The sequence below is a fragment of the Tupaia chinensis genome, unplaced genomic scaffold (assembly GCF_000334495.1).
Source record: "Tupaia chinensis unplaced genomic scaffold, TupChi_1.0 Scaffold145396_1, whole genome shotgun sequence".
NCBI classification, from domain to species: domain Eukaryota; kingdom Metazoa; phylum Chordata; class Mammalia; order Scandentia; family Tupaiidae; genus Tupaia; species Tupaia belangeri.
In genome coordinates, this window is record NW_006205257.1 from 5,549,203 (window position 1) to 5,554,660 (window position 5,458).

Genomic DNA, 5,458 nt, shown 5'->3' on the forward strand with positions numbered 1-5,458 from the left:
AATCTTGCCGCCCTCATCATAGAATTTAGCCGGTAATTGCTCTACAAGATGTCTTGCTACTCTTCCCCGCCACCCACGCCCCCCACCACCACCACCACCTTTGCTTTTAAAATCAATCTTAAAATTGGTTAAGACCTTAGCATACATTACTCAGGGCCACTTGGATTTTTGGGGATGTCCAGGATATTGTCCAAAACCTCCCCTAAATAAATCCTTTTGCTTAACTTACTTTGCCTAAGCATTTCTCTTAGACTGACAGCCTCTTCTGGAAGCTCCAAACTATAAGAACATTTTCCATGCTGAAGATTCCCTGAAATGTTCTGCTCTCTGATTTTCTCCATATTTACAGTGTATGTGTGTATTAACCATTCTCAGCCTCACTCTCTTTCAAAGGTACTGGGCTCCCAGTGCAGATACCACGTCCCTCCCCAGCACCTTCTGGGTCTCATCCCAACCCTGCCAAAGCTTGAGTTATGGAAACAGTAGAAGCTAGGAGGCCAGAGGCCTGGAGCTTTATTCTGATTCTATTAATAACAGTGGGATCATGACCAGGTCCCTTCCTCTATTTCCTGGGACACCTAAGTCATTTGAGGGACCAGCAGATGGTATAATGGTTATATCACTGGGCTCCCACGTAGTCAACTGTGGTTCGAGTCTCAAATTTGGTGACTTAAAACTCATGCTGGGCACGTGTACATGTATACCCAAAATCCCAAGAGGAGAATGGATCACCCTGGGGTGGGAGGGGGGTGCTGATTTCTTGGTTTCTGTCTCTCTGGTAAGCACACATACCCTTATAGCAAAAACCTCTCTCAAAAATAAATATAAATAAATAAATAAGTCATCTGAAAACTGGGGAGCTCTGTCAAATCCAAAACTGACAGGGGAGCCTCTGTTCTTCCCAGGCCCAGGTTCTATACTCCTGAACCCAGGAGCTGTTTCCTCAGGGGCATGTAGAAATGTCGGTTAATCTCAGAGGTGGGTTCTGATGGTGCTAGACGGTTTGGAGCAGATATTCTGGGACTCTTCCTAAGCCTTAAATCCTTCCATTGTGGGAAGATTGACTGGGTCTAAAGTTGGACCTGATGGATGAGATTTGAAGACTACCCTTCCTAAAGGTGGTGGAGTTGGGAGGCCACTGCTGGTGGCGTCAGCAAACTTGCTTCCAAATCTCAGCCTGGCCTCCATCAGCTGGAATCTGGGGGTCCAAGGTTTAAGCAAGAAAATCTCCGACCCCAACTCTTCTCTAAGGTGGAGCGACGACTGGACACAGGCTTTCCCTAGTCGGAAAGTGCCTTGAAGTTTTAACTTCTCTCTTGTTGCTATCGCAATAAATCGCAATAGTACTTATTCCTGCTCAAAACATAGTTCATCACCTTTATGTGATGTCGGGCTATGAGGGTCTCTTCAGCAGCGGCTGCAAATTAAGCAGACACACAGAACCATCTAGGTGACATTCTTTACACTCATGGATACAGCCTGCTAACAAGCAAAGAGCAGAGGTGACCTCACAGTGTGTAAGCTGCCGCAAAAGAAAACATTCTGCCATTGGACAACAACTCTAATAGACCGAAGTTCCAAAAAGAAGGGGAAAAAAAAAAGAAAGAAATCTAAAAATCCAAGCAGCCTTAAAGTAAAAATTACTTGGGAGAAAGAATCTCCATCCTATGAGCAATTTGAAATAAAAACTTCAGAATCATAATAGTGACTCTACCATAATTTTCTGTAATAAAACATCTATTATAACAGATATGGCAATACAATAAAAGTCCTATTGTTCCAGAAACTGTATTATAACTGAAACAGGATAATTATAGAAATACTTGCATGAGAATTGCATGTTCAACAGAACCATTGAAAATCATTCTTCTCAGACTGAAAATAAGTCTTCTGAGTACAGAACTCTTCAGCGAGATCTGACAGGCCACACAAGGTGGACTTTTTTCTTTTTTTGTTAATCATTTATAGCAGTGTGACCTTCCACAGTCCCCTCAGGACCATCTGTAACATGTTTCCAAGGGCCTATCTGGCTCTGAGTTCCGCGTTTTATTTGGAATACTAAAATCTATTAGTAGATTTTGAAGTAGGGCAGCTCGGTATATTCTTTCGATAGACAGATTTGCGGGTGAATCTCAGCTCTATCAAGTTCATTTGTAAATTCTAACTTAGAATTTCTAGCATGTTAGAACAGCTGACCCCTGGAACGTCTTACAGAAATCTAATCGTACGTTGTCAACGTTGCTAGTGCTGCCACTCCCCTGCTTTGTAGTTTATAAAGCACTTTTCGGCTCTTTTCCTCACTTGATCTCAGGCTGTCAAGAGCTGGGATTCTCATCCTCATTTGGTAGTGAAGGAAACTGAGGATGATCTGGTTGAGAGCAGGGGCTGGGGGATTTGGGAAGTTGTGTCTGCACCGTAAGCTCTCTGCTTTCACTTAGCTTGTCTATTTTTTTGATATGGCTTTCGGGACACTGATGAGAATTAGAGAGAAGTAGGGGGCCAGGGGGCCTGCAAGCCATTTCTTGTCATCGCCACTCTTGGCTTTTAATGTCCCATCTTGGGTAACTTGGCATGTAAAAGTCTGGGAACCTGGAGGAAATTCGGAGTGATGATAGTAGCTGAGGGACTAAGGGAGTGTGCTGGAAGTAAATAATAATAATGATGATGACAATGATGATAACACACACTCGACACTCCAGCAAATATGTAGAGTGGTGCTAAGTGGCGACTAAAGGGACATGATAACCGTCTACAAATATTTGAAGGATGTAAACATCAAGGAAGAAGATGAATTAATTATTTAGAAGAACAGTGATGAAGCCCCAGACGAGATCATTACCAGTCCCGAAGCCATCTTGTCCCTCAACAACTCTTCCAGAATTAAGCACTCCTAAGACTAAAGGCAGGTGGCAGGACGGTCCCCCTGCACACCACACAGCAATCTCGACACAGGCCTGGTGCGGGGCTGCTGTTTTAGTTGAGTCAGAAAATGGACATGTATGTGTCATACATGCTTAGACTATAATAATCACAGTGGGCATTTGCTGAGTACCTGGTGTTATGGATTAAACTGTATTGCCCAAACACATCCGATGGAGTCCTGACCCTGTCATTGTCAACGTGACCTTATTGGGAAATATTTGTAGATGCAATCAAGTTAAAATGGGGTTCTTAGGAGGGGCCCTTAACCCACTATGATTCATGTCTCTATTAGAAGAGAGACATTTGGGGGACCAGCAGGTGGCATGGTGGTTAAGGCACTGGACACTCCCACATGGCCAACCATGGTTCGAGTCCTGGACCTAGTCCTAGTGGCTTGGTTTCTCACTTTCTCTCTCTCTCTCTCTGTCTCTCTGTCTCTCTCTCGTCAAATTAAAATAAATAGATGAGGGGCCAGCAGTCGGCATAATGGCTGTGTCCCTGGACTCCTATGTAGTCGACCATGGTTTGAGTCCTGGAGCCCAGTGGCTTAAACTCATGCTGGGTGCATGTGCATGCATGCCCAAGATCCCGAGAGGAGAATGGAGGAGAAAGGATTGCAGCATGGCCATCCCCTCTGGGGGGGGGTGATTTCTTGTTTTCTGTCTCTCTGTCTCTGTCTTTCTGGCGAACGCATGCGCCCTATAGCAAAAACATCTCCAAAAAGAAAAATAAATGAAAATAAATAGATGAATAAATAAAATTAAACAATTCTTTTTTTAAAAAAAAAAAAAGAAGAGAGAAACTTGGACATAGACACAGACACATGGGGAGAATGCCCTGTGGTAACACAGGCAGAGATGCACCTGCAGATCAAAGAACACTACAGATTGACAACCACCACCAGAAGCTAGGAAGAAGCAAGAAAGGAGTCTTCCCTGAAAGGTTTGGGGGAGTCTCTTAGACCATTTGGGCTGCGATAATGAAATACTATATACTGGGTAATTGATGAACAACAGAAATGGATTTCTCACAATTCTCAAGGCTGGGAAAGCCCAAAATTAAGGTGTCAGCAGATCCGGTGTCTGGTGAGGGCCCATACCTCATAGACGGCAATCTGTCTTTCTGTTTTTACACGGCAGAAGGGACAAGTGAGCTCCTTCTGCCTCTTTCATGAGGTCACTAGTTCCATCTACAAGAGAAAGCTTTCTGACGGTCTTACTTGTTAATATCAGTTCTTTGGGGATAAGACTTTTAACATATAACTTTTCAGGGAAACATCAGCCCTGCTTATGACCCGATTTTAGACTTTGAGCCTTCCAAACTATGAGACAATAAATGTCTGTTTTAAACCTCCCAGACTGGGGGACAGTGGCTGGTGTGGTAGTTGAGGCATTGGGCTCCCACATGGTCAACCACGGTTAGAGTCCTAGACCTGGCAGCTTGCTTTCTCACTTTCCCTCTTCTCTCTCCCTTTGTCTCTGATGATTGTGTGTGCCCTGTAGCAAATAATAATAATAATAATAATAATAATAATAATAAAGATGATGATAAATAAAATTAAGTAATTATAAAAACAAACGTACAAAACCACCCAGTCTGTAAACTTTGTTGTGGAGCCTGCGCAAATCAGTAACCTGGGTGTGCCAGCAGTGGGCTGAAAACTGCATGCATAAAAGGAACCATGCAATATTGGAACAGCAAGACCTCCGCAGCCCTCCAAGACGCAGGACTTGCAAGTCATTAGAAAAGGTGTCCGAGGCCCAGCCTGTGGGGTTGGAACCTCTCTGGGGCCTGCTTACCCTGACTCAGTGAGGTGCCTTGGGGTAAATGACTGACCAAGCGGCTGCTTCCAGATTCTTGGGAACCTCCCAAACACTGAACCAACGATGATGCCTCAGAGGTAATTTAAAATAAAAGAACTCTGACCATAAATGCTAGTTTTCAAAATAAGGGACCAGCAGTTAGAGTAATGGCTATGTCGCTGGACTCCCATGTAGTCGACTGCGGTTTACATCCCGGACCCGGTGGCTTAAACTCACGCTGGGCACGTGTGCGTTCGTGCCCAAGATCCCGAGAGGAGAATCGAGGAGAAGGGATTGCGGCGTGGCCATCCCCCCTGGGGGATGATTTCTCGCTTTCTTTCTCTCTGTCTCTCTCTGTCTGTCTGGTGAGCGCATGCACCCTATAGCAAAACCTCTCAAAAAAAAAAAAAATGACACAAAGTTTTCTTGTACTATGCAAAGTTTTCTTGCCACTATGAAGAGGTTGCAGGATCTGCGGGTGTGGCCTGCACATGGGCTCATCCACGTGCAGGTCTAGATGGGTGACTTTCTCCTGAAAGAGCCATTAAGTTAGGAGTCCATCCAAGAGCCCTGACCTTGGGGGATCCCCTCTGAGCTCTGGCTGTGATTATAGCCCAGCTCTCTGGGAGATTCTTGGGCCCATCTGGGAGAGGGTGCTGGGATGGAATTGGATTTCCCACCACACTGGGAATGTATTTGGACTTTGAAGAAACTGTTCATTTTCATTCCCTACA